The sequence below is a fragment of the Caloenas nicobarica genome, chromosome 14 (assembly GCF_036013445.1).
Source record: "Caloenas nicobarica isolate bCalNic1 chromosome 14, bCalNic1.hap1, whole genome shotgun sequence".
Taxonomy (NCBI): Eukaryota; Metazoa; Chordata; class Aves; order Columbiformes; family Columbidae; genus Caloenas; species Caloenas nicobarica.
Window position 1 is genome coordinate 6,839,458 of NC_088258.1, and position 10,718 is coordinate 6,850,175.

Below are 10,718 nucleotides of genomic sequence, written 5' to 3' on the forward strand. Positions count from 1 at the left end.
TGGATTTTCAACATTTGGTACATTAGGGACGTGCACAGATCAAAATCCTGGAGGCTCTATAAACATTGTAGTCCAGAAACTAATATGTATTCTGAAGCTTTTCTTTTCCTTTGTGAACATAACGTGGTTGCCAGTGATTAGTGGTTGTTATGATTTCATCTAGAAACTGCTAATTGCAGTTAAAAAAAAAAAGTAATAAATTCACATATACCAAAGGAGGTTAACAAAACCAGTAGTTGTTTAAAGGTAGTACTGCTCTTTTGCAACTCGATTGTCCTCTCTCTATACATCTGCGTGTACATGCATAGGAGTGTGTGTGTGGGATGCTCAGGTGGTTGGGTCATCTGAGGTCTGTTACTGTGGTCTGAGCCTGGCATGGGGACACTGTCGGGCCGCTCCACGTGGCAACAGAGCAGGTCACCAGGGAACTGCATGAAAAATTAATTTGCTGAAATCAGTGGTTTTGTCGATTCATGTTTTGAAAAGGGCTGAAGGCATCTGGGCTCTACTGGAAAGGAACAGGCCAGACAAGAACTGCTTTTAACAGAAGAGAAAAATTACATGGTTCTTGTCTCAAGTACATAATTTGTCTGGTGTGACTTGAAAAGCCTCTGAAATTCTTCTCTGTCCTCCTTTATAAAATGAGGATTAAAAGTTGAACTATGTTCACAAATACCTTTTTTTGTGACCTATACAATAACTTAGTGGTGATACTGAAGATACTGTTTCAGGTAGACTGGGGCCAGTGATGACCAAGCGAGAGAAAACATTTGTTTTCTGGGACTATGTAGTTTCTTGAATGATGAACACGTAAAATGGAATCTAAAAACCAAATTCTCTTCTAAGGGTTAATGCCATTAATAACTGAAAACAAAACAAAAACAAGCAAACACCACCACCCCCCCCCCAAAAAAAACCCCCCCAACTAACCCAAAACAAAAAAAACCCCACCAAGCTGTTTTAAAAAAGTGAACTTTAAATTGTTAGCGAGCTATTATTACACTGAGAGCATTCGGTGAGCAGGGGTAAGAGCCAGCTTGCATTAGACTTTTCACGGGGAACATGAGAATAACAGACCATTTGGGTCTTTTGCCCTCAGCAGCACCAAGTGAAAGGTGGTGTGTGTGCCACTTGTGACTGTCCTGTGTTCTAGGCAGCACCTGGGTCTCAGTAAAAGCTGATCTCCTTTATGACTTATCTGGTAGACTATACTCTAAAGAGGAAAATGTATTACATGTAAAAGAATTCTATTTACACAAAGGCAGAATTGGAATTAGCCTAATTTATCTACAAGAAGTCAGCATTATTTCACTAAACCAGCTCTTAATTGTTTGTCGTCCAGTATTAGGTTAGTTTTTCTCTTTTTTCCCTTGTCATGTCTTATGCAAGTCGATATTCTATCCTCTGATTGCTAAAAGGCTGTAGATCACTACACTTCTATTTACAAGTATCTGAAACTCTCATCCACTACTTATTCTTTTTATGTGTTTAACTCACAGCTATCCAGCATATATGTCAAAATAGTTGTTCACATTTTCCTTAAACAGCAGCAATTAATTGCTCTAACTCAACACATTCCCAAAAAATCTAGAAGGTATAAACTGAGACTTATATTTGCTTTGTATACATGGCAGACTGGACTGACGTCTTAACAAAAAAATTAATTCACTCTAGAAGGAATATCTGAATTAAAGGAATGCCTTCTGTTTAATACAATGTACTTAATATTTTCTGTGGTTAATATTGCTATTATAGAAAAAAATTAATATTAAAGATAATGATACTGATGTAAGTGAAATGGGCACCTTCATAGTGCTCTGTTACATAAGTATAATTAAGGCCTATTGAAAAAAATTAATGAACCTGTTGCAAAAATAATAATTCAGATCAATATTTCACTGTGTACCTTTTACCAGTCATGGTTTCTAGGATATTCAAGCACATGAATTTAATAGATAAAGTGATAGTGCAGGTTATGGAGATACTTCTATACATTTACTGTCATTCAGGCTTACAAATTTCCCATAACAGTACATGGTTTGTGTATGAGCTAAATGTGCTGACCAGCAGCACATACACCTGAATCCTGGGAATTGTGGATTTCCAGGCTCTGGGAAGGTTTTCTAGCCCTCCCCTTTGATTTCAGCCAGCTGCTGCGGACACCGGCTCTCTGAGAGCATGAACTTCAGTTGCTGAAACTGCTGCACAACTTCAGCTTTTTTTTTTTTTTTTCCCCTGTCTGTAATCGCTGGAACACTGTACATGGGAAAGACATTTAGATGATGAAAGGATCCTGTCTTTTGAATTGGCAGTATATTTAAATAGAAAGAAAGCAGAAAATTAGTTTTTCTCTGGTCTGTTTGTTGTGTATTTTCTGAGACGTAGTTACATTAAAGGAGCATATGCCTTAGGGCTTCAGATAAGATCAGGGCTCCATTGTGCTAGTCTCTGCAGGTGCCCACACAAGAGAAATAGGCTTTTTATGATTATTATGTTATTTTCCCCTGAAGATAAATATTCACACCAAAAGGGCAAGAGGAAAAAAGAATAAACAGAGATGGGAGAACCTTCCTGTGGGGATGGTGGCAGGATTAGGGATGGAAACTCTTGGCCACCAGCACAGCAAAGGGTTGTCATGGCCAGAGGATTTGGGGAAGCTTGAGAGCGTGGCCGAGCTGGGCTTGGTCAGCAGCTCTGCCAGCTCCTCAGCTCTGCACCAGGGAAGATAATCTGCAGCTCTGTCTGAGCCAATGCTGTTAGAAAATGTAGGCTTTCCCATGTCCTTACCTCCCCTTAGGATTCACACAATTGATGTTTCCCTTTTGCAAAAATCAATAGCTGAGCCCTGTCTTCATGGGCTCCCAGAAGGAGCCAGGTAGCTCCAAGGGCTGTGATTTCAGTGAGGGTGTGTTGAGGTTTGATGAGATCTAACAAGGAATGTTATAGGGCAAGAACTAAATGGGGACGTCCCTCTTCATCTAAGCTTGTGACTGGGTGGCACTGAGGTGGTACCACAGGTCTGCAGCCATCAGTCCTGGAAATCCTTCGAGCAGCAGTTAGGATGGTTACATGGGAGGACATTTCTCATAAAAATTGCTCATTACCAATATGTATCTAGAAAAATAGATTTTTATGGCCAACTGGCATTTTCTAGCAGTAAACCTTTCATCAGAAAATTCCTGATAGACGCTATTTGTGGGATTTAGCCTTCTTAATCAGAATGTCTTGTTCTTCTGTGTGATTCTGCAAAATGCTAAACTACTGTTTAATTTTGTTTTTTGTAAACCTTTCCAAAAATCCTAAACAACAAAAAGCCAACAAAGCAAAAAAGCCCTATGCTGTTTTCATTTAAATGTTTCTGAACCAGGCAGCTTGCCAGTAAGTAGAATCCAGAATTATTTTGTTTTAGGAAAGCAAAACAAATCCATGAGCTAAATAATCTCCCATTTTCTCCTCCATTTGTTTTTGTTTTGTTTTTTTTAAGAAGTGACTGGGAGAAATCTTAAACCTTGCGCTTTCCCTTCGATGGAAGGGAGTTCAGCCATTCAGAGATGTGTTAAGCTAATGGCAATGGATTGTACTGATATTTGCATAAAATAAGTATGTACATTTCAGGGTAAAAGTGGAGCCAAAACATAAAAAAATCCAGACTGCTTATTAGACATTTCTGAGACATAGATGTCTTTGAATATCCAGGCCATTTGTCAGTGAGCTGAGTTTGTGTATTTTATTTGTATTGAGCTGGGAATGTATGAGCCAGAGTAAAAGAATTTGTTTTCAGCAAGGAATTTCTTTCCTAATGTAAGAGTTCAAATCCTGTCACCCTACTGACCATTAGACAAGATCCAATTAATGGTATGTTTATTCAATGTACAGAATAAGTGGGGAAAAAAAAGGGGGAGGGGGGAGCAAAAAAGGACAGAAAGAATCTTCTGGCCTTTTTCAACATGTGAACTCTATCTTCCACTCTGATATTCCAATAAAGTAACAGTGGATGTTTAAACAGAGATTTCAATCCCAAACACTGCTTGCCTGTTTGTTTAATTACATTTCTGGAAGGTTACAGCCCTCCAGCAAATCTGGACTCAGTTTTTATAGGCATCTTGAATTCTCTGCTTCCTTTGACCCTGCAGTCTTCGATTCAATTCGATTACTCGACACAGAACAAACGCAGTCACCTCCGCTGAAGCCAGTGCCAGCTTTGCTTGTGAATTCACCAGGGACTGAGTGGTACATCAAGATTATTCTCTTTATTTTCTCTTTGTGTGACAGCTCACAGTAGTTCTTAGACACGCACCCTGACGCCTGGAAGGTGGTACTAGTTACTGAATGCCATGCAATATGTAGCAAGAACCGCTGTTGGTGAGCTTACCTGATCTTAACTCTGCCCAGTGCCCTGCCTGCTCTCATGTGTAGTTGTGGCAGGTGAAGCATATTCTGACAGCATCTATGGTATTTCTCACCAGCAGTTCACTGGATTGGTTTCCTTTTAGGACAATAAACATCAAAAGTTGCTGTCATGTTATGTGCACGTATTTAATGCTCACAATTTTATCTGTATTTCAACATAATTACATTCATTATCCCATCATTTTTTTTTTTTAAATTCATTTTCCTGGGGCTTATCACGTTATCTTGACTCTCTTCTAAAAAGGTTCTTACAGTTCCATGGGAAGGAAAACCCTTTTATGTTAAAAACATACATCTAGATCTTTGTAAATGGTGTATGTTTCCTGCTGAGGTCTGAGTAAACTTTCTCACATACAGTTTATTAGCGTTTTAATAGCATGCTCACTCTAGGAAGTCTTTGTGTCTAGCTAACCAAATATGAAAATATTCTCTATTTGCAAAACACTGATTTGGTGCTATTTACCCATCAGATAGGATCTGCATCACATGGCACGTCAGGCCATCAAAAACATTAACAAGAAATAAATAGCTATCAAATTATATACAAACCTCTGCTTACAAATCCGTACACTGACACCTTTAAATAGTTTCACAGTTTTCCCCTCTGTGCTTATATGCGAATTGTAAATGTTGGTTGATGTCTCAATACTTACAATACAATTCAACACCTTACTGTAGGAGCATGCATGCTATTTGCAAAGCTAGCTGTTCTTCTTTTTAATCTCCTGGGCAAATGTTGTCCCCTAGATAGTCTTAGTGTCATGAGATCATTGCGTTCAGTGAAAGATCACCCGAGGAATTGCCTCCATCTCATTCCTTCTGGAAATGGATATGAAAAGGGAAACTTGTCCCACTTACCAGTGTCGGGGCAGACATTTCTTTTGCTCAGACTGCTACATCCCTGCAATGCACATAGGTAATGAAAACAGACAAAACAGGGCACATCATTGGGTTTGTTGATACAGTCTTCGGTAGAAATCGTAAAGCTTGCATTTGTTTCTTGGAGGTTCTTTGTTTCAGACCTATCCAAAGAATAAACTGTTTCGTTTGTAGTCTGAGCAAGATAAGCAAATGTGGAAGAGCTAGAAATCCCTTTTGCTTTTCTGTGATCTGATGGCACAGAGCCTTACACATTGTATATGATTTAGAAGATTAATCAAAACTTTGTTTTCCTGTGTCTCTAATTTGTATGAAGAGACATAATTTCTATAGAAGTCTTCCTCCTGCACTCCAGTTCCCCAAGCTCAGCTCTGCTGTAGGCTACGCTCAACCTTGAATTGATAGCTGAAAGTTCCTAAAACCCATCAAAGTAACGACTTATACTTTGCAAAAATGACAAATAACTTTGTCCTAGTAGAACATGGGAACAACTTTACAAGCAAAGCAATAAAAAAATGCATTGTTATTGCTTGAATATATTATGATCCTCATTTGAAAAGAATCTCAGTCTGGTTCGAAATCGCTCTGTGCATATGTTACAGAAAGTCTAGAGACATTTTGTTCTTTATTAATGAAGCATGAAGAAAATGGTACTGAACATATTTTATTAGAAGTTTCAGTTTTCTTACGTATGCTATACATTAAGTCTTCCCTAATTAGACTTTTGTGAATTAAAAGGCTCAAGGGGGGCAAGCACACATGACTATTTCTATTTCTATAATCACATTGGTTTTTTTTCCCAAAAATATTCTCTATTGTTTGGCACGTTTTTTCCTGAGATCGTCTTTCTGGCAGCTGAAGGGAGACAGGAGAAGGCTTATGAAACAAATTGATCTGTTTGCTTGTCAGTGTGGAAGGAATATTGGAAAGCGTGCATATTCTGGGGCTACAAAAGGCGGTTTCTTGCTTAGCCCCATTTGTAAATGTGTGATGTGGAGTCTAGGACCTCTTTAGAGAGCGCAGATTTGGCCAGCGGTGCGTGTTGGTGAAGATGCTGGAGCAGCTCTCGTGTCAGCCAGCCCAGCTCCTGTGTGATGGCAGGCAGATCTCACCATGTTGGTGAGTCTCTGTTGCCATCCTCCTCCCTTCCACGTATGGTTTGTGTGCCTTTCTGTTTAACATGGAATCCCCAGAAGCTCAGCGCCTGTGTTTATAATTCAAACTATAATGAATAAGGAAATTAAAGTCCTTCTAATTTATCAAAAGAATGAAAATGGCATTGAGAAAGGGGGTAAAAAGAGTTTTCACTCTTTTGGGATTTGAGAAAATTAGTCCTGCAATATTTTTTCCTGAACAAAAGGAATATTACGTATATTAACATAATTCTTTTGTCCTTTCCTCTTCAGTGTTCTAAATTCTTTGTATTTAGGAAAAAAAGGTGCTATCCAGCTCTTGAACTGATACTGTATTTCTCATTTTATAGTACTTTAATGCATATTTTATCCTGCAGAATGTTTTTCTCAATAAGCAATATCTATCCTTATAGATAAAAGTAATTGTTCTATAAAAAGCAACGGAACTAACACAAAACTGACCTGTGTGGAAAACCTTAACGTGTGTGAGGCAAGGGTGTGCATCTGTGTATATTTTTATGTATGAACTACGTTTTAATATTCTAATTAAGCTAGTATTTAATTTTTATAGCTGCAAACTTTTAAAAAATATTGTTGGCTGATAAAAATTGAAAATTATTCACTGAAAAGTGTGGAAGTTCAGATCTCTGAGTGACTGTTAAACACACAAGAGAATGTTAGGGTTGAGGGGTTTAAAATTTGTTTTTCCTCTTCCTTGTATGTTTTATAGTTCTTCAATTCAGACAACTTTTATTGTTTATTTTATAGAGAGTATGGGAATACAACATTTGGCTTTGCAAGAGTGGGCTAGTAGTGCTCCTGAAGCACAAAGGTTAAGGCCAACTGCTCTGATACAAGAAGTCAGAAAGGGCTAGATCTTTGAATAGACATCTCTGAAAATTAGGCTTGAGGTTCAAAACCTGGGAATGAGACCTCTGAACCATTTGAACGAACTGAGGTTTGTCCCTGATTTCCTCATGTTTAGGCTCTTGTTCTTTGCATTTATGTTGGGCTCTTTTCCACAGGCCAATAATCTGTCAGGCTTTGAGGCATTTTAAGCACAAGCTTAAATTTGAGCATATTTGTTCTCCAGCTGAAATAATTCCATTCTGGTGGCAGGAGCCTGTCTTTTGAGCAAAGAAGAATGATCAGGGATGAAAGAATAATGCTTTTAGTGACTTGAAATATTTTAGCACTTACGTTGTTTTTTAGACCAGCTTCTAAGATGTATTCATACACATTGTATCTGTCTGTCAGTCCTTCAGTAATACGTTTAAACCCATTAGCTGATTTCAGCTGCACTGGCAACAGAATTTTCTTAAGTTTTACTACAACTTCTGTGAAAATAGGCAGCTGGTCTTAGGGAAGAAACTATTAATTCCCAAGAAAAGAAATGGTTAATAAGTTCACTTTTTCTAGATATCAGAGGATGCCCTCATGGAAAAGAGATTATTTTAGCTCCGTTGCTCTCAGAACCATCTCATCTCTTAAAAAATGCCAGTGAAGGTCTGGACTCATTATTCCTGAATTTTCTCTTCCATGGCTAGTGTACATCAGCCCATCACCTTTGCTTTCAGTGAAACTACACTGATGTCCACCAGCTGAGGATCCAGCTGTACCATTGCAGTGATCAGCAAATTTTATAATATTTCCCCTCTGCTTCCAGCCAGCCTGTGTTGAGGGAAAACACCAGGAGTCTCTCCCCATTTGAGACGCCCCAGGCTATATAGTGATGCAACTTGCTCAGCAGCTTCTGCATCGATATTTTCCTCTTTGGTGGGAAGTGTTAACTCTTCCCATTTTGTCTTTGCAGAGAGCTCGTCTCCTTGATGCGCTGCACGAGCCTGCGACAGCAGCCCTTGCAGACACAGGGTTTGGATGGCACAAACTCCTAAAGGCATCGGTGAGCCAGAGCAGGCAGCTGAAGTAGGTCTGTCCTTGATAGACTCAGTCTCAGTGCTAGTACTCTGCTTTTAAATGCTTGCTGCTTCTGTACAGAGCTTAAAAGAAAAAAAACCAGCACCACCAACAAAAAAAAGCACGGAGTGTGAAAATATTTGCATCTGTATTTGAAAACCTCTGTCTCAGCATGCCCAGGGAGAAACCGCAGCGAACGTGCCAGTGTGTGGCTGAGCTGTAGGATGTTGGCTGAATCCTGAGAACAGGACACAGCACAGCTGGTATTACCTGTGTCCTTGCAGGAGATGCACGTTTAGGTGACAGTGTGTGCGCTGAGTGAAAATGCACCTGCAGGGATAAAAACATCTGAATAAAGCTGTTAACTTACAAACAAGTGGAACATCGAACTAATCTAAACGTGACATAATAGAGAAACAGTCAGGGACCATATTGGCATTCAAGTGGTTGTTTTTAGCTTGTATTTACTAATTGCATAGGAGTAAGAAAAGTAGGTGTAATTACAAAGACAAATGTTCTTGGTAAGTGGAATAAGCTTTTTCTGCATGCTGTCTCCTTCAGAGGAACCCATACATTTATATCTAGTGTTTTTCTAAGAACAGAAGTGTAAGCTTACTGAATAGGTTGTAAGTGGTATGAAATGGGCAGCCAGTTAAAGCCGAAAGCACTTGTACCCGGTTCCCTCTTCATGATATTTTTTGTGTAATAAAGACCGCGGAAGTGCAATAGCCTGACAATTTACTTGATTAAAAGTGACATTGTAAATACAGTCAAAGGCAATTTGTATTAGAAACTATTTTTGATAAGAGGGTTGTCATCTGTAATGTTATTAGCCTTTACGAGATGAAAGACAATGAAACCCTAATTTGCATATAATTCAGCTTAGTATTTTTTAATAAGGTCTTGTGTATTATCCAACCATGGGTTTTGATTTGCACAGATGGAACCAGGAGCTGGAACATTTTCCAAAAATATAAATGTAAGGTTTGTATTTTAAGCTGGTATCACTTTTCATTCCAACACCATTCATGTAGACAGGGAGAAGTAAAACGGAGGTAAAAAAAAATGTATCCATGGGCTATTTAATGACCTCAGACCATGTTTAAGTCTCCCACAGATTTCACTGTCTCTCTCATGGCACAGGAGTTATTGAACCAAGATACTGAATTTATATTGCTGTCCCCAAGACTGTGTTCATCTTAATTTTTTTAATTAAAAAAAAAGGCAAACCAAAACACATTTCACCCCCAAAAAGACCCAAAACCAAACAACCCAACCCAAATTCATGTGCACGCCTCAGAGGCTCCTCTATTCCAGAAGACAGCCCAGGTTCTCAGCGTCATCACACAGAACTAAATATTAATCATATTCCACATACTGTTACATAGACTGAAACAAGAAATATCATCACCATCTCTGAAAGTGGTACTTGTGAGGCTGTGCAACAAGTGTCCTTCTGTTGCTCTCTTATCAAATTTACTGTGTTTATTAGTCCAAGGACATTTTTTCCAACTGTCAGCAATTCTAATCAAATTGGGAAATATAAAAATCAAGCTAATGGACCTGACATTGGTACTCATGGCTGAGAAAGGCATTGCAAAATCCCTCTTTTTCTTTCTGCTGGATTGACTTGGCTGAGGTAAAAGGCATAAAACCTTCCACCAGGAATATCAGATAATTCCGTTCCAGTTTTACACTCTGGAAGTACACAGCATACTCAAGACTTCAGACTTTCACATCAGTAAAGAGAAAACAAATCAAATTTTCCATGGCATGGCAGGTTGCTTACTCTGGAACAATTTATTGAATAGAGTCAACGTTGTTTCTCCACTCCCTGAAAAAAACAGTCTGGGAAATTAATAGTATATAAATATGGAATAAAAATACAAGAAAAAAAAAAGGCAAACAAAAGAGCTCCATTCATTACGTTTGAATAGATCGGCCAACATCTACAAGATACTCAAGAGACAGGTCTACAAAGTCAGTGAGAACCACTGTTACACCTTTTCATGGCTTTAATCACACTTCAGAAGAGGCTGTTGCTATTCCCATTGCTGTTTCCTTTAAGGGATGCCGGTCTCTCGCAGCTGGCAGTGTGAGATGGGTGTCCTGCTTACACAGAGCTGCAGGACAGGCTTGAGTGTTCTTGCTGTCGGCCGGATTGACTCTTCTGGCCTCTGCAGGCACTCGAATACACAGGATTTGCACGGGCAACTCTTCCGGTGCTCAGGAAAAATGTTTGGTTTCTCAGCAAGGCTGCAGCCCCAAGAAGCTGTTTTGGGAGAGGGCCATGGAGGCCAGGCCTCTAAGCTTCTAATGGAGAAACTGATTATTCTTAGACTCTGTTATTACTCAGATGACGATCCCGTGGTGAAATAT